This window comes from Salmo trutta, chromosome 12, assembly GCF_901001165.1.
Source record: "Salmo trutta chromosome 12, fSalTru1.1, whole genome shotgun sequence".
NCBI lineage: Eukaryota > Metazoa > Chordata > Actinopteri > Salmoniformes > Salmonidae > Salmo > Salmo trutta.
In genome coordinates, this window is record NC_042968.1 from 63277321 (window position 1) to 63297487 (window position 20167).

The 20167-nt window shown below is 44.7% G+C and overlaps 1 protein-coding gene across 2 annotated transcripts in view; it reads right to left on the reverse strand.

The window, feature by feature from the left end:
* The window catches only part of LOC115203968 (erbin), a 139266-nt gene that overhangs the window by 73354 nt on the left and 45745 nt on the right, over nt 1-20167 (reverse strand). The gene's annotated exons all lie outside the window — the stretch shown is intronic.

Sequence of the window (20167 nt, forward strand, 5' to 3'; positions counted from 1 at the left end):
TCTGACATCTGCACACACTGAGGGCCAAACATAGGGAAATGATTGCGTGCCTCAGGGATAAGAGGTAAAAATAAAAATGTATGCATGTATGACCAAGCCTTGGATAAAAGTGTCTGCTAAATTGCATATGTGATTCTATATTATAAATGCATTAAATGACTAATGTTACCGGGGTTTCCCAGGGAACCCATGCACCAGTCTGTACTATCCAGATACTAATCACCATGCCTCGTTCTACACACTATCTCCTTTTGTAATCTCTATACTGACCTACTGTTACTGGCATCTAGCCTTATCATCATGGCTGTTATTTACCAGGGGCTTTCCCAGATAAGTCGGCCTGTCAGGACCCAATCATTGGAGGACCGAGGCATATTTACTATTAGACTGTCAGCCATCAGCAGCTGTTGTGTTGATTTCACACACGAGCACACACACAACCCTAAGGGCCTGTCAGCATCCTACATTGTGAGTAATCTGGTATATCAGAGGAGAACTGTGTGTGTGTGTGTGTGTGTGTGAGTGTGTGTGCGTGTGGAGGTCTGGACTCCATTCACAGCAAGATGGAGTAGCTGGCTGACTACTTAAAAGGTTATTCATGACGCAGAGAGCGTGTAGGAGGAGAGAGGGATAGGTGTTGAAGATGAGGTGTATCAAGGGAAGGGCGAATGTGACTGATGTATGTGAGGAGGAGAGGGGCGACGTGAAGAAGAGAGGAAGAGGGATGCGTGCGAACGGCAGAGAGAAGGAAACGTCAGGTCAAAAGGAAGGCAGCGCGCCAAGAGATGACGAACATACTTCAATCGCAGAGGTGAGGCCGGACTTCATGAGGGACGAGAGAAGGACGGACACAGAAACTAAAGCAGGAGAATGGAGGATTAGGTTACATACAAGGAGAGAGAGAGAGAGAGAGAGAGTGTGTGCAGTACACTGAAGAAGAGCAGGTGGATGGGGGAAGGGTGATGGGGATAGGAAGGGTAGGCTAAGGCTAAGCTACAGTGTTAGCATAGCGAGAGAGCCTTAAATCAGAGTTAGTGCAAGCTAGCTCCCTGAGGACACACGCTGCCTGATAGGCTGCTCTCATTAACAAGAAACGTACACTGCCTGTTGCCTCACCACAGTGCAACATACGTCTTCCTAAGGTTTAGCTAGCCTCTGGGGGCTGATGCAACCTTCAATACCTGCTCCAGCCCTGGTCCACAAAATGTTCCCCAGGCCTTGCCGTTGGCGAGAGCCTTCATGTTCAGAGCATTTCCAGACATGCTAAGCTCTCTGTACTAGCCGATTTTCCCTCTACGTACTCATTTACATGTCTACAGTGGCCCTCATCCTCCACACCAACTGCAGCCCTCATTGTCCACATACAACACCCGTTCTGCCAGTCACATTCTGTTAAAGGTCCCCAAAGCACACACGTCCCTGGATCGCTCCTCTTTTCAGTTCGCTGCAGCTAGCGACTGGAACGGGCTGCAAACAAACACTCAGACTGGACCGTTTTATCTCCATCTCTTCATTCAAAGACTCAATCATGGACACTCTTACTGACAGTTGTGGCTGCTTCGCGTGATCTATTGTTGTCTCTACCTTCTTGCCCATTGAGCTGTTGTCTGTGCCCAATAATGTTTTTTTGCTGCTACCATGTTGTGTTGTCATGTGTTGCTGCCTTGCCATGTTGTTGTCTTAGGTCTCTCTTTATGTAGTGTTGTGGTGTCTCTCTTGCCGTGATGTGTGTTTTGGCCTATATATTTTTTTTTAAATCCCAGGCCCCCGTCCCCGCAGGAGGCCTTTTGGTAGGTCGTCATTGTAAATAAGATGTTGTTCTTAACTGACTTGCCTAGTCAAATAAAAGGTTAAATAAAACAAATATAGAATAAACAATCATTTTTAAAAGTAGTACGTGTGTCAATAATAACTGCGTTAAGTAACAGTGGCGTGGCTAAAGTGAGAGGTGTGTCAATGGCTGTGGGTTTAAAAATACACCATAGGCATATAAACTCCTTGCAGGCCTCTGCGTGTTTGGTTGTGTAAGTTTGTGTTTGTGTCTGTATGCGTGTGTCTGTCACTGGTCCGGTGTAATGGTGAATGAACTGGGTCAAAGGGCAGGTCATTAGTCTCCCCCATCTCTCCTCCTCTCCTCGGAACAGTAAAAGCTCTTTCCCCTTCAGACAGTAACCCACCGTCTCGCAGGTCAGTGGCATCGTCATGGCAACTGCTGTTAGGGGCGGCTAAAGAGACCCCCCCCCCACCCACCCCACCCCTTACATACACAGTGTGGTAGAAACCTGCTCTGTGTTGAAGGAGTGAGATCCTTCAGTTCACATTCTTCCAACCTGCCCTGGTGATGTTGACTATTTTCGGTGTTAAACACAGGCAATTATTTAAGCTAGGACACGCAAACATACAAAACGCACACACAAAAACTGGCACCTGCTGAGTTGCCTTATCCAAACATAGCTCAAGTGGCCAATAAAGCTGCTGAATTAGAAAAGGGGGTAGCTAGGTGAGAGGCAAGAGGAGGAGAGGGCGGTTATCTCCCACTGCAGTACTCTGCCATCGGACAGACATGTCCCCGGTGCCGGAGTCAGTGGTCTGGACAGAGAGGGCGGGGTGATAAAGGAGGCAGGAGGGGCTGCAGCTGACCTGGAACCTGAGCAGATAGAGAGAGCTTCCTGTCTCCAGGGCTACCATTCATCTCCCCATCTCTCACTGTCTGTGTGTTCATGTTCACACGCACTCTGGGCATGTGCAGATCTCCCAACAGTCTCTGCCGGCCAACTGAGATTCGCTGACCCACTTCAAGTTCATCCACTGAAATACACTGGGAACCAATTACACAACACTCCGGTTAGCTCTCTCTCTAACCTAACCTAACCTTAGGGGGAGATAGGGGTTCATTTGCGACTGGGTGTCCCTGGCTGTTTCCCAAAATGGCACCCTATTCCCTTTATAGTGCCATACTTTTGAACAGGGCCTATCAGGAATAGGCTGCCATTTAGGACCCATCTGAGCTGTTCAAATGAGAGAAGGGAAGTAGTTGGTGAGTAGTGCGTGTTTGTGTGTAGAGCGGAAATGTGAGGCGCACAGTGTCTGATGTGACAGGATAGCGTTATTTATAGAAGGTAGCAGCACTTATCTGGTTAATATGCTAGAATGTGATTAGACTAGAAGTCTTGCAGTCTTACGGAAGGAGCTTTTTGATCCTGATTCTGTAGGCTGCTGCAGGAATGCTGCCTGCCTGCTGGGTCAATGACAAAACTCGTCACCCAGAGAATTAGGCCCAAAGAAAAGAGAAAAAGAAAGTAAGAGAAAAAAAAAGAAATCCTACGGTGGGAAGGAGGCTGCTAGAAGAAGAGAGGAAAGAAAAGGCTGCTTCCTCAATGTGAAGGAACAGCGGAGTGCCAATGGCTAGGAGGCCTGGCTAGCTGCCATGTAGTTTCATGATTTCACCGCAGACAATGCAGTCTTCCTGATAATGAACTTGTTCACAAACACTGTAGTACACTTCCATTGAAGCGTCTGTCATGCCAAACAATTCCTTAGAAGATGGCTGAAGTTGAAACAGAAAAGCAGCCAGGTTAAAGCCAAGCTGATGTTGAACGAAATCAAAATGCAGCTAATGTTAGGTGACATTAGATCAGGCCTACTTGTTGAGGTCCGAAACCCCGGTGAGTGTCACCCCGGTCGCCCGGTGAGTGTCACCCCGGTCGCCCGGTGAGTGTCACCCCGGTCGCCCGGTGAGTGTCACCCCGGTCGCCCGGTGAGTGTCACCCCGGTCGCCCGGTGAGTGTCACCCCGGTCGCCCGGTGAGTGTCACCTCTGCACTGGATTCACCCCCAGCAGGCACCACAGGAGAGGGGCAGGCAGCTCCTCAATAATTCAGGGGATGATATTGGGTTAGGGAGGTCCACACACACACACACACACAGTAGGCCTACTACTAAACACACGGCACACACACACACACACACACACATCCAGCTCTTCCTCAGCTTACCACTCTGGCCAAGAACACGACCGCACTCAAGTCTCCACTGAGGCACTCGACAACGTGGGAATGCACTAGAAAGGCCCCAGAGTGGAGAAAATAGAAGTGACTTTCAATGGAAATGGGTGGAAAGATGACACTGTTGTAGGTATCAGTGGCAGCAGCATGGGGCCCGAGCGGAACCGGCTCTTCCAGTTTCCAAGGTTTTGGTTCTCACCAGTGTCCTCGATTCTCTGCGGTCTTATGGGACCGGGGAGAACAAAACCATGATTGTTTTCTTTGAATCTCTGGTGCAATGAGGCTTAGTAATCTGATCTTGGTGACAAACACAAAGGGTGGGGGACGAACTGAAATGAAATCGAAACTGTAGAAATGATAATGGACGTATATTCAGAGTTTGACTGCTCTAATAATCCCTGTGCACTGTCTATGGATCTACATGTATCCTGCTTCTTGATTGTCCAGCGCTTTAATAATCACTCGACAGTAAGGGAACATAGAAAATTCCAAAAACGTTGACGATGCGGCCCAGGGGAAAAATGAGTTCGACACCCCTACTCTAAAAGCATCTTCCTCCCCCTCTACAGTTCACATACACACTAACCTTCTCACGCCAGGCTAGCTAGAAGACTAGATTATCTCTCCCACACACACTTGATACATGCGGATCTCTTTATGATTGAGTTCTCCATTGGAATGTTTTCACTAACACCATGTCTTGGTTCTGTCACTCACTGGCACAACATGTTTATGTATCTCTCGTTCGCTCTCTCCCCTTCCTCCCTTCTCCTCCCCCTCGGTCTCTCTCGCTAGGATCTGGCAACGGTCCTTCCTTCAGTATCAGAAAGGTCTTGGAACACTGGGTTTTAACTGAGGATGTAGTCGGCTGGCTACTGCAGGACTGATCATCATGAAAGCAAAAACCACAGGCTAATGTTGCAGCACACATCACTATGAGCCATCGTTGATTATGCCATTCCATACGGCCCAACTAACAGTCATCCTCATAAAACACTACATAGACTACCTTACAAGATAATAGTGATGGGAGGGGGGGAATCGCCACAGTTCCATATTGGGATATTATTTTTGACAATATATCGTATTGTTTTGACAATATCGCAATATTTCTGCGCTAGATTGCTGTACCTGCACCAAAACAAGGCACTTATTTCCATGACTGATCAAAACGTGTTTTGTCATGGCTCTCTCGTCCCTCTGCAGCAGACATATGGTGAGAAATATGCTTGTGACATTGAATCGTGTATAATAAAAAATAAATCACATTATCGAATCGCAATACATATAGAATCGTGAGAATCGCAATACATATCGCATCGGATACCGAAATATCAGGATATAATTTTCATGCGGTCGCTGGCAATTCTAAGCCTTAGAAGATAAGATTTCCAATACTGCCTAATTTGAGCAGCAAACTGACCCGGGTACGTCTTCATTTCAATTCCCTTTGAGATGCCCGTCATAATTATTCTGTTCAATAACTCCCAGTACGTTAACGCTGCTTTAGACATGCATGGCTCCGGGCAGAGGAATGCAGCCTTATAGCTTTCACCTTATTGGTTCAGTCTCTCAAAGCTCTGGGGTCGCCAGGATGTCATAGCAGCCCCTGAGACTGGTAATACACAGGCACAGGATCGGCCAATCAAACATAAACACTGCATGTTTGATTGACAGCCTGTCAGGCTTTTTTGTAGGCTTAGAATACCCACAAATACAGATTGAATTCCAATGCTTAAAGCACTTCACATTGCAATGGAGAGAATTCACCTCATCCACCACAATGCAACACCAACGTGAAGCCTCTCAAGCTGGCTAGTCCAAGCTACATCTTTATTAGCAACACAGGAGGATTTGCCCACTACCCAGTGGGTCCTTTTGACTGACATTTGGGGAAACATTGGTGTCAGTCCTAAACCAAGTTAGAGTCAAAATAACAAGAGCATGGTAAACACATGGTCTTGTTATGCTCACTTAGTAAAGAAAGTGTGTGTGTGTGCTTGCTTTCTAAATGACAGAAACATGAGAGCATTGGCCAATGTCCAAAGGCCAAAGCCACAGACAAAAATATGAGATAAGAGAGCACGTTAAATCGCACTGGATATCATCCACAGATCTAAATGTCAAAGTGGAGTCTCTACTGCACAGATAGCCGACTCCCTCTGCACAACACAAACTGAGCCCTTCATTTGTTAGAGCAATGCAAGATGAAATGCAGCTCGTAAAAGAGCATTGAAACGCCATTAAAAACAAACAAGTAAATGACAAACAAGTAAATACAAAAATCATGAGGCGGCCACTAACTTGTTTCTATCCTGATATGGCAAAATGTTTAGGCCCAATTTGCAGATTAACATGCATAGGACACACCTTGTTGACCGCAAGACCAGTGTTTCTTAAATCGTGGTCCTGGGGACCCAAAAGGGGTGTACACTACCGTTCAAAAATTTGGGGTCACTTAAAAATGCCCTTGTTTTTTGAAAGAAAAGCAAATTTTTTGTCCATTAAAATAACATGAAATTGATCAGAAATACAGTGTAGACATTGTTAATGTTGTAAATGACTACTGTAGCTGGAAACGGCTGATTTTTAATGGAATATCTACATAGGCGTACAGAGGCCCATTATCAGCAACCATCACTCCTGTGTTCAAATGGCACGTTGTGTTTTGCAATTATTTTAGCACAGCTGAAAATTGTTGTTCTGATTAAAGAAGCAATAAAACTGGCCTTCTTTAGACAAGTTGAGTATCTGGAGCATCAGCATGTGTGGGTTCGATAACAGGCTCAAAATGGCTAGAAACAAAGAATTTTCTTCTGAAACTCGTCAGTCTATTCTTGTTCTGAGAAATGAAGGCTACTCCATGTGAGAAATTGCCAAGAAACTGAAGATCTCATACAACGCTGTGTACTACTCCCTTCACAGAACAGCGCAACCAGAATAAAAACAGGAGTGGGAGGCCCCGGTGCACAACTAAGCAAGAGGACAAGTACATTAGTGTCTAGTTTGAGAAACAGACGCCTCACAAGTCCTCAACTGGCAGCTTCATTAAATAGTACCCGCAAAACACCAGTGTCGATGTCAACAGGGAAAGAGGTGACTCCGGGATGCTGGCCTTCTAGGCAGAGTTCCTCTGTCCAGTGTCTGTGTTCTTTTGCCCATCATAATCTTTTATTTTTATTGGCCAGTCTGAGATATGGCTTTTTCTTTGCAACTCTGCCTAGAAGGCCAGCATCCCAGAGTCGCCTCTTCACTGTTGACGTTGAGACTGGTGTTTTGCGGATTCAAATGATCAACTCATCAAGCCTTTGGACCTGGGTCTGAGTGGAATCAGGTGTGCAACGCTAGGGCAAAAACAAAAATATACATCGCTTTGGGTCCCCAGGAGCAGGATTAAGAAACACTGATCTAAAGGTTGAGTGAAGACACTTGGGTGTGTGACTCTGTGACCACTTCCTATGTGAGACGAGCAGACAACGACGAGAGCGCGAGCTCCGGTGAGCAACACTAGGCTAAGCATGCAGCATGGGAGCTCAACCTTTAGAACAGTTTCACTTTTGTTCTCAATCACAAAATACCAGTAACAAATGCCAGTTTCAAATGCCAGTTTCAAAAGAAAAACGGGTGTGTACTAGGGATGGGTATTTGAAAAATAAATGTGTTCCAGTACTCTCTAATTGAGTACTCAAGTACTCACATGTTAGCGTGAAAAGGGGATGAAGGCTAAAATGCTTGTGGGATGCTATTTGTTGTTTCAATTACTGGTTGTTCAGATACACAACTAAAAACATAACATTTTCACTGGACTTGACATAGCCTAGCCCAGGTGTAGGCAACTAGATTAAGCCGCGGGACGATTTTTGTCAGAGCTGATGGTCGGGGGAACATAATTAGAATAATTTGTACACTGCAAATTGATCACCAGTAAGCCCAAAAATTGATAATTTTTTTCAAATACAATATCTTAATTACATTGAGACATGATCACATCATTTCTTTTTTTTAAGTCATGGGAATATTTGGGAACAGATTTCCTCAAACAATTTTTTTGCTGAATTCCTGGTCATGTTACAGACCTTTCTGACCTAAAACTAAAATAAAAACAATTACATTTTCACTTTCAATGTTGAGGCCTGGCTCTTGCCAACCCCTGGCCAAGCCTACTCCAAACCAATACATCTTAGAGTTTGAGATTTTGCCATTGCTTATAAATTAAACTGGTTTACTAGTAGCATTTCTACATTTTGAGTAATTCATAATTTTGGGGGGGGGGTTATACAGCGGCTTGCAAAAGTATTCACCCCTTTGGCATTTTTCCTATTTTTTTGCCTTACAATCTGGAATTAAAATTCATTTTTGGGGGGTTTGTATCATTTGATTTACACAATATGCCTACCACTTTGAAGATGCTAAATATTTTGCAAGTCTCTTGAAGTATGTCTCTATAAGCTTGACACATCTAGCCACTGGGATTTTTGCCCATTCTTCAAGGCAAAACTTCTCCAACTCCTTCAAGTTGGATGGGTTCCACTGGAGTACAGCAATCTTTAAGTCCTACCATAGATTCTCAATTGGATTGAGGTCTGGGCTTTGACTAGGTCATTCCAAGACATTTAAATGTTTCCGCTTAAACCACTCGAGTGTTGCTTTAGCAGTATGCTGAGGGTCATTGTCCTGTTGGAAAGGGAACCTCTGTCCCAGTCTCACATCTCTGGAAGACAAACAGGTTTCCCTCAAGAATTTCTCTGTATTTAGCGCCATCCATCATTCCTTCAATTCTGACCAGTTTCCCAGTCCTTGCCGATGAAAAACATCCCCACAGCATGATGCTGCCACCACCATGCTTCACTGTGGAGATGGGGTGATGAGAGGTGTTGGGTTTGCACCAGACAGTGTTTTCCTTGATGGCCAAACAGCTCAATTTTAGTCTCTAGCTACTCCAACAGTTGGCACCACACATTGGGGCGTGACACACACACGCGAGCACACCCATCTCTCACTCCCTTACGCCCACCACCTCTTTCTCTTGTCCCTCTTTTCTCTCTCACCGGCTTCCCTCGGTCTTTGAGACCCAGGCCTGGGCAGAAAGAGAGAGCAAAGCGTGGTGCTGTGCTCTTGTGCTATATTGGTCATAAATAGCAGCCTGTTTAAAAAAGCCCTCCTGCCGGGAAGTCTTTAATTAAACATGAGATGAAGTTAAAACGCCAAGCGATGAGCGGGGTCTGTACAGAAACAAATGCCTACGGGCTCAAGTTCGATACCCATAAACAAGGACCTCAGCTGCTTTCAACAGCAAGGTCATCATAGCAAAAAGGGATTTCGGGAAACTAGTACTCGAGTCCATTTTCAGGGGAAGTTGTGTGAGAGCAGTGAAGGAGAAACATTTTTCACCAGCCGCTATAGAGGCAGACAGTATGTCAACATGAGACAAAATGGACTACCAGAACACTGCCGATTGTTTGAATGCCAGAACGTTCGTCCTGGCTATGGCTCTTCTTCAGTTAAAAACGTATAGCATGCATTTCAGCAGGGTTCCCCATCTGGCCCAGTTCTCCGAGTATTTTTTATTATTATCGTTAGACATAAAAGACTGGAGTTTTTACACCAGCAAATCAGCTCCAACTGATTTTAATTTTGGAAATCTGTTGCAAAGTATTCCTGACACATAACAGAGTCATATGTGTGATTGTACAAAGGTTTGAAATGATTATGTTTTAGTCAATTATATCCGTTTGGGCTTCTTGTGGTCAATTTGCAGTCTACAAATGATTTGTGATTAAGGTCCTGCCCCTGACCATCTGCTCAAGAAAAAAAAAGAAAGTTGATGATTCCTGTCCTACATTTTCTGTATTTTTAGCACAGACCCCCAAAACACTAATATATGGAGTCACATTCAGGTAGCCTCGAGTCACAGAGCAAGCAGACATTAATAACCCCGAGATGACCAAACAAACGAGGGTCAAGAGAGAAAGTGACATTTCAAGCAGAGGGACCAGCACCTCGCCTGAGGTCACTGTGTACTCCCTTCGACCTGACGTCCCAACATCCTGCCGGCTTAGATATTACGACTGCCTACACATGATATGACAGTCTCAGACCTTGCCTGGCTGGCTTGTTTTCAATTCCAGCGCTGGAGGGCAGACTGCTGTCAGTGTCTGAGTGCCACCAGTCACAGGGATAGTGGGAGTGGGAGTGGTCAAGAGCTCAGTGCGGAATACAGACGGGCAGTGACATCCTAATCATCTGGGTAGAATGATGTGGAAGAGTTACCAGCAGCGTGGGAGAGAGGAGCCCACCTTGTCTCAAGCTCATACGTCACTGATTACCTGAGGAGCTCTTATCTGATGATCCACTCCTACACAGGGGAAAGGTGTGTGTGTGTGTGTGTGTGTGTGTGTGTGTGTGTGTGTGTGTGGTGTGTGGATCTCTGCATGAGGGCAAGACTGAATAAGATCTGTAAACCAGACAAAGGAGTCACTTCCCTACCAATCAAAACATCCCAAAACCCTGTACTGTTGCTCCACCTTGTCAGAGCTAAGGCTGGGGAGAGACTCGACTACCCCAGGATGGATCTAAATCTGAAAGCAGCTTCCCCTGTGATTATGCCTTGTAGGTGAGTGAGAGCGAGATGCAGTTCAGAAGTGTGTGTGTGAGTGTGTGTGAGTGAGAGAGACATAGTTCCCCCAGTCTTTGTAGTTAGGTCAGACACATTCAGGTCAAGCCAACGTTTACAACATCACACAAGAATCCTGCAGAGTGGAAGACCAGAGAATGGCTTACATATCCCCCAATGTCTAGTTTGAAATCACATAGGCTACTTTCCAAACGCTTTATGAAGCACCGACACCGTCGTCGTTTTGCCTGCTCGTCGACAACACAAAGCGCTACAGTCTCCATAAATAGCCTAGCGTCTGTTGGAGCAACACAGTGAATATTTAATGACCAATCGAATGAACCGCTCCATGTGAGACACCAAAACATGGCACCAAAACACACAACTCTTCTCCCATCAATGGCTTTATAAACGAGGATTTTACTGTTGACTGTCAACACACCTACATTGAGACATCTCTCCCAATCAGGCCATTACACAGAAAAGATAACAAATAACACTCAAAGCTTTAAAAGGCTCTTTGTTTACGGCCATCAAAGCTGTGCAGACAGAGATATACTTCATTTATCCCTCTGTATCCATTGAAATGCATTCATTGTCCAAGCCATTATTCCTTGCTTTCTCATTCCAAACTCCGGCCTTCGGGATTTGAAAAGCAGCAGTGACACGGCCTGTATTCTTAATACTATCCCAGGGTGCACTTGCATGACACGGTTTTTGTATGGGTGTCAGGTTGCATCGTGACTTCTCTTGGACTCAGCATCTCAATACGGATAAGCATGTGGTTTATCGTTCCTTTATCATTCGGGTGAAGACGAAGTCAAGTTGCCCAAACCAATCCTATGATAAGCATTGCTGTGTGAATGAGGCGGGTTATGTCCTGTAATTGTCTCCATGTAGCTACAGCCTGCGGCCTGTTTGCACAGCTCTGTAATCATGTGCTAGCCCTGCTGTGTCACTGGAGTGAAAGGGGCCATTAGACCACGACGAACACTGTACTCAGGGAAAATGGCTGGAATGTACAGACAGGGGGACTCATTTCCCTTTTCAAAGAGGGAATCCCTGTTCTAACTTGAGTCGGAATCTCTCTGCGTCGCGAGGATCGAAATCTAGGCCAAGTCCAGTGGTTCCAAATGAATCAGTTGATTACAGCATGGTGTTTTGCAACAGTTGCCGTGTGTTGGGTTCCTACATGGGTCGTACTGAACTCAACACGTGCAAGTTGCTTTGGATAAAAACAACCATACCTCAGCTAACGCTTTGGGGTGGACAGAACATGATTCAACTACCTTTTCTGTGAACTTGTGTGAGAGATCGAGGAAATCCCTGTGATGTTACAGGGAGAGAGTGACGTTACAGGAAATGAGGGATTAGGCTAGGTAATAACCCAGAGCTTTAGAACCAGTTCGCTAAGAACCAAGGATCAAGTTGAAAGCTTGCCTGGCTACCCAGACTCCTTGCTCTGGCCAAACGCTATGCCACGCCCACAGACGTTAGTTCCTTCTCTGCAATGAGTCTGTGTCTGAGTACATGTCCGACCCGTCACCAAACGCAAACACATTCAGGGCCGTCTGATTGGTCCAGAAACCGATGGGTTGGGCCAGAGCCCAAACACACGAGGGTAAAGCTTTGACACTGACTGGTTAGAGGCCACCCCTCGTCACCACAAACGACTAAAAGATGGCAGTCTCAGACTAAAGTATGTAGCGAACCACAGAGCAGCAGAATTTAGTGTGAGGAGTCAGGCTTTTGGAAAGCCTAGGAGGCTAGAAAAAGTTCCGCCAAAAAAAAAAAACTGAGCCCAGTAATAGGGAATAGGGTGCGATTGCCATTAATAAAAGTGAGAAGTGGGTTTTGTCCAAATCACGAGGGTTAATGGAACATCATTCCGTCTCGCTCTGTCATGTACAGTACAGTGACAAGTGCTGAGGCCTGAGGCTGATATGTCAACAACTTCGTGAGAAAAAAAAACGTATGCTGCTACCACTAACAGGAAGTGAAGACAGAACAGATCTTCAGATGTCTCCTGTCTGACTGTAACATGCAAAAGAGTAGCAGAGCCCCTAACCAGTAATAACTGGTAAATCAGATATTTCTATTAATCTGCCCAATCATCAAGGCAGATTTTCCTTAGCAATGGGTCGGGACCCAAAGAGGGCAATGGGCATGTGATATGTGGTTTGCGAGTAATGAGAATGCATCTATAAATCACACTATTCCTTCTTAATGTGAGTTGTTGGAGGACAATTTGGGTCACAGAAGGACAGTACATTTTTCATTTGGGTATTAATCTAAAAAAAAAAAAATTGTGTAATCTGACCCTAGTTCTGTGTTTAGAACCTCTACCGTGAGCAAGTAGTAAAGATTGAAAACATGAGCTTCGGGCCAGGGTCCCGATTTGTAGAGGCGCACCAGTCAAGATGTGGAGAGGAGTGGAGCAGGACACTGAGCAGCAGAGAGGAGAGTAGGCAGTTCAGTTACGGCAGAGGTCAAGGAAAGGCAGAGAAGATTAGCGAGAGGAGGAAAGCATGAACGGCTATCTGGTTCTGACAACAGCCATAACACTGGGGAACACATTCTCTGTCTCGGTCTCTCTTTTTCTTCCTGTTCTTGCTCTCCCTCTCTGCCGACATGGGTTTGATGACAACTCTCTCACTATGTTCAGTGACTGGTGTGGGTAGGCGATATGCTACGTGAGCTAGTTGTGCAGGGGTTCCCAAACTTTGGGCCGCAACCCCATTTTGATATTAATAAAATGGTTTGCACCCCACCATGTAAAATAATTGATGTAATCAAAAGGCCAATGTAAAAATAAAAAAATAAAACAATTGGGGCTATGACAGTCTATAACAAATCAGTCTGGCAGTACTTCAATCTGAAGGAAGTATGGTTTGATGTGACTGACATGCATCCGAAAACCTATTGGAAAGTTCAGAAGATCAGCAAGGAATAATTTTGTATGATATTCTGTGCAAAAAATGATAATGATTGATGTTGTTTTTCCCCCAGTCTGATTTAGTGTCTGGTCAGTCCACTCTGTTCTAATGAGTCCTGCACGGCTTGAGGGAAACCGAAGACAAATACGTGCTCCTGAGAGCCTTATCTTTCAGTGATGGGGTCATAATATGTTGTAGCTTAAACCGTTCAAAAGACAGTCACATTTGTAGGAAGAGAACAGAAACTCTGGTTATTACAACCACATCTAGCGGCTACCGGTTTTTGGTTCTCTTTTTTGCACAACCCCATTTGCTAATCAGGTGACCCCACATGGGGTCAATCCGCTTAGTTTGGGAAACACTGTATTAAGGGGAGGGATCATTATTTCCTGGTTGGCCATGAGTCAAAAGGAAGAACAATCATCACACAGGGATTCACTGCCTTGTTTGTCAAAGGGCAGGCCTTCGGTCTGTCAACTTAAAACTAGTGATAAAACAACCTCTGAGGTCAAGCAACATGATGACCACCAAGCTCACATAGAAGCAGTCCAGAGTGGTTTACGGATGATATGAAACTTCAACACTATTCAGAGCAGTAGGAACAGAGACAAGGGAAGGCCTAGACAATATCCATGTAGGCACTGCAAAAAAAAAAAAAAAGACCAAAGTAGGGAAATGTACAGCCTAACAAAATGGCATCACCACCACATTTCTCTTGTCAGTTAGCCTATATGGGAAAATAACACACACACTGACCTACACCTGACCTCTGTTGGGAGTCTGGCTTGGACACATACCTCTGTAAGGTCCACGGCATATCTCTCCCCCCCACACACACACACACACTAGCAAGCACGCAAACACGCGCAAGCATCAGCAGAAACCAAATCCGGGGACACAGAAAAGCAGACTTCCAGTGGGAACAGATTCACTGCTTCAAGTTCATTTAGCAGGGTAAGGAAAGACACTTGCCGTTTGCACAGTCAGAATCTATATCCAAATGTCTAAAAAGCCCTCACACTAATCCATCAGGCAAAACGGATACAAACCAATTCACCTGAAATGTATCCAGCCTGTCCACTACACGCTATTGCTAGCCAGTTGGCACATTCAGTTTGGACATTCATGCATTGATTCAAATATGTAAATATTCAACATACAGATAAGTATTGGGCCATAAGTATAAAATGCGAGATAAACCAGGTGCCATGTTATTTGCCAGTTCCTTCCAGATAAGCAGCACAGCTAGCTCAGTCTGTCGTCTCCCATTGCATGTAGCCTCGGCCTGATCGACTGTGTACAGTGACAGAGCAGTTAATTTGTGTATCACCCATGTTCATGCATTCAAACAAGAGGCCTCAATATTGGATGCAGATTAGGTTACACTAAACAAAGGCAACTCAGCGAAAGAGTCAGGCTAAGAGAGACATAGGCTAGTTCTAACTCCACATTGCTGCTGTGTGTTGCTTGCTGGATGTGTTCCAAGCAATTGAAAAGCCATCTAACAATTACGTCGGCAATTCACACCTGCACACACTTTATCTTGGCGCGTTTCTTCCATATACCGTTTGGCGTTCCCCCTCTCCCCCAAGACGTTTAATGTGTTTCAAGCCCAGACATTGAAGCTGCAGGGAAAGCGATCCCTCCATAGGACAGAGCTCAACAACATGGCAGTCCAAAAAAAAACAAAAAAAACAACGCCACGTCTGGTTAATATCGAACAGTGTCGAGGCTAGGCCAGGCACCCTCCTGCAATGGAAAATGCACTGGAAGGGAGCATAGGGAAGAAGTGTGTAGGGATTAATGTTGTCATCACAGAGGTGCTGCTGCTGTTCTGAAGCTTATAATGCACAGGCATTCATCAGCACAGTGCACACCCAGCATTCAACCCGGATCTCAACCAGCCCTTTTCTCCATTTCTTCCTCTACCGCATGTTCGTTGCGTAGGTCTTTTTCGCTCCCCTCTTTCCATTTCACGCTCTGCCTCCATTGTCCTTTTCTGGCACTCTTTCATCTCCCCCTTTTTTCCTCTCTCTCTCGTGCTTTTCCTCGTTGTGCTTTCTTCGCTCTTTCTTCCTACCTTTCTCTCCCACTATCACTCTCTCTCAGCAGCCCAGCACTTAGCCGACAACGAGGCTACACTTCCCTGTTTGAAGTTAAACAGTGGCTTAAGAGGATTCATTCATCTCTGGAGAAGCCGGCTGCGTTTGATGTTCTGTTCTACACTTGATCCAAGCAATGTAGTGCAGGTATTTGTTGATTAAAAAAAGGGAGCGAGAGAACGCCAGGAGTCTAAAATGTGCTATTGAAACACCAACATTGTCGAAAGGGACACGGAACTCTTCAACCAACCAACGATCCAAAGGTTACTTATTTATAAATCTTCTCTTGACGTGCTTCACAGTGACCCGGCCCACATGAGTCTTCCTTCCTCATATAGGCCTGAGCCATGAGTCTACTCTTTTGCCAGAGTGTTTGATCTCCCGTACAACCTCATTCATTAGGGCTGGTTGGGCTCTGGAGAGGGGCTGACTGGCAAGCAGCCCCAGTCCAACTGGGCACTCTGGAACAGGCCTACGTGGAGAACCTCTGGCCCGGGCAGACAGGCTAATTTCAGCTGCTGCCCCAGTTACAACAGTAACAGTTCTGTAGTGTAGACTACAGTACCATCTGCCTGGATTAGACTCCGTGGGCGGCAGGGAGAGAAAGGCAGAGAAATGTTGCATGACACATAATCCTGTTTTGGTCCAAAAGAGAGCCTGCTGTTTCACTTGGAATGGGTCACAATACTAGAAATAGCCTACGTCCAGACCTCAGATAAATGAATCAGGCCTGTTACTAGAAAAAAACTGTTTGGTCAGTAATGAATGACAGGTTTGGACCAGTTTTTGATCAGCTGTCAACCAGGCAAGTTATTGACTAAATAGATGTTTTTATTTAACCATTAATTAACTAGGCAAGTCAGTTAAGAACAAATTCTTATTTACAATGACGGCCTACCGGAAAACAGTGGGTTAACTGCCTTGTTCAGGGGCAGAACGACAGAGTTTTACCTTGTGAGCTCAGGGATTCGATCTAGCAATCTTTCGGTTACTGGCTCAACGCACTAACCACTTGGCTACCTGCCGCCCAATGTAATACCTTTGTTACTGATGCAATCTTTCTATCGCAGCGTGCAATCTGCGTATCCCTCTACAAGCATACTAGGGATAGCACAATTACTGTATAACCGTGTAACCGACGGTTACGGATGAAGACTCATGAAAATAAAATAACCGTCATAACCGTTTATTGTTTTTATAAACAGCTGTCTGAAGACGGGACGGCCGGGCATTTGAGGTAGTTTTTGCAATAACATGGACTCTTAACGTGATGAAACTTTGTTGCAACAAGCAAGGTGTTGTAGAAAACAATGATAAAATGGGCTTGGAACCACTTGCAATGGCTGCATGGTATTGTGATGCAATAATTTCCATGGTAACGTAGAATGTTCATTTAAAATGATGTTAACCAGAGACATACACTTACGGGGTGTTCGTAAATTCACTCTGGCTGTCTACTCGAATTTCAGGGCACTCTCGTCCGAGTGTGGTAGAGCACAGAATAACTGATGAATTTACGAAAGTTTAACACCCGTTGAATATGACTGGTGTCAGTAAACGTCGGCAAAAACACTTAAAACCCGTTGGGGCTAGGGGGCAGTATTTGCACGGCCGGATAAAAAAAACGTACCCGATTTAATCTGGTTACTACTCCTGCCCAGAAACTAGAATATGCATATATTAGCAGATTTGGATAGAAAACACCCTAAAGTTTCTAAAACTGCTTGAATGGTGTCTATGAGTATAACAGAACTCATATGGCAGGCCAAAACCTGAGAAGATTCCATACAGGAAGTGCCCTGTCTGACAATTTATTGTCCTTCTGTAGCCTCTCTATCGAAAATACAGCATCTGTGCTGTAACGGGACATTTTCGAAGGCTTCCATTGGCTCTCAGAAGGTGCCAGAAAGTGTAATGAGATGTCTGCAGTCTCTGGGCAAAGAACAGCAGCAGAGTTTGTTACTGGCCTGCCTGGGGACAGTGACACTGGAGATGCGCGTTCATGTGAATTCTCCATTTTGTTCTTTCAGTCTTTGAATGAATACAACGTCGCCCGGTTGGAATATTACCGCTATTTTAAGAGAAAAATTGCATAAAAATTGATTTTAAACAGCGTTTGACATGCTTTGAAGTACGGTCATGGAATATTTTGACATTTTTTGTCACGAAATGCGCTCGCGCGTCACCCTTCGGATTGTGACCTGAACGCACGAACAAAACGGAGCTATTTGAATATAACTATGGATTATTTCGAACCAAAACAACATCATGTTGTTGAAGTAGAAGTCCTGGGAGTGCATTCTGAACAGCAAAGGTAATCCAATTTTTCTTATAGTAAATCTGAGTTTGGTGAGGGCCAAACTTGGTGGGTGTCAAATTAGCTAGCCGTGATGACGGGCTATCTACTCAGAATATTGCAAAATGTGCTTTCGCCGAAAAGCTATTTTAAAATCTGACACCGCGATTGCATAAAGGAGTTCTGTATCTATAATTCTTTTAAAAAATTGTTATGTATTTTGTGAACGTTAATTGTGAGTAATTAAGTAAATTCACCGGAAGTTTGCGGTGTGTATGCTAGTTGCTAGTTCTGAACATCACATGCTAATGTAAAAAGCTGTTTTTTTATATAAATATGAACTTGATTGAACAAAACATGCATGGAGTGTCATCTGATGAAGATCAAAGGTTAGTGCTGCATTTAGCTGTGTTCTTGGTTTTTGTGACATATATGCTTGCTTGAAAAATGGCTGTGTGGTTATTTCTGGCTATGTACTCTCCTAACATAATCTAATGTTTTGCTTTCGCTGTAAAGCCTTTTTGAAATCGGACAATGTGGTTAGATTAACGAGAGTCTTATCTTTCAAATGGTGTAAAATAGTCCTATGTTTGAGAACTTTGAATTATGACACTTTGTGGTTTTAAATTTGGCGCTCTGATGTGTCCCACCTACCCTAGAGAGGTTAAATTGTTTCCAGCGGCACAGTTACTGTCACTAACGCTCTAGATAACCAGCAATGCTAGGGCGAATAAAATGGTCAGAGGGAGGTTTTCCTCTCATTTGTGTCTGGAAGTAGGTAGCAAGCTGGCCAACATTAGCCAGTTAGCTTGGGCGCTTGACTGCAGTTGAGGTCAGAAAGCTCGGATCAACCCTACTCCTCGGACAGAGCGTCCAGTGTGCTCTCTAAACGCTCCGAGAGCGAAACGCTGTGCATTTACAAAACAGCCAATCTGACAACTCTGAATTTACGAACGCCCAGAGCGCACTCTGGCACTCCAGATTGAATTTACGAACACACCCCTAAACACTCAGTTTTAGTATTAAAGAATATACATTCCCCATGGCTGCCATAGAATGTTGAAGTGTCATGCAAATGCCTCATAACGCAGAAACTGCATTTGCCCAACTCTCTAAATACATGTCAATACTGTTAACTGATGTGGCTAATGCAATAGAATGTCTTTTTTGTAATGTCAGGTGAGTTGAATCAACAAATCACAGCCCATATTGATGGGTACAGCTCCTTCTTTTACTTCCTGCTTTGCTCCTATGGGAAGTCACACAATGGCCGCCAGTCCACCCATTATACCATCAAAACTTCAGGGTTTTGTGCCATTTGAACGGTTATTATAGAAAGCTTGGTCATTTGGCTGGCAAATTACCGTCATCCAAAATTACACGACCATCACAGCCCTAAAGCATACAATCCAGTGTTTCCCCTATATGCATTCAGCAGCTGTATGCAGATATATAGGTTTGTGTCTGTGTCCTCAGACAAGTTTGCTGTCACTCAGTCAGAACACGGCCCGGTGGTTCATCGCTTTCCTCTACCCTCGCCCGCTTGTTAGATATTATGGACATGAATAGCTTGACGATCATCCTATGGTCCTCAGACACTTGATCTAAAGATATACCTTACATGAATAGCCAAACCCTGCAAACGGTTAATGATAGTGCTAACAGGAGGCAACAACAGGCAACAACAATCTAAATGATCAGATCAAAAACATGTGAGAAGTGATCGGGTACAATTATGACGCAAAGTGAGTAGATGGAGAAATTATATATCAGGAAAATTGCCCATATACGTTACGATACTTGTCCTACTACTCGCCACACCTCTAGTAAAGAAGTTGGGTGACCCAGTGTGGATGAGTGCATTGAATGATTGATCTCCATCAATATGACCTTTTTGACTTGGGCTGGCGTCATCGCCTCGCTATTACAGCCGTTAACAGCCCTTCGACCCACTGACTAATAGGCTATCATCTCACTAACTATTCAGAGGCTTATAATTTAGAGTTCCTCTTGGGCCACAGCTATAAACAGTACAGTTTGCAATCATGCAAGGACGGAGAAGAACGACAAGACATGGTCTGCTGTAACCATTTTCTCACAGGGCCCGAGAGGCTACAGTACTGTAGCATGGTACAGTACATGTACTCCAGAAATGTAACCATTTCCTACAGGGCTAACTTCAGTTGAACATGAGGCATGTTCTAGTTAACCTATCAA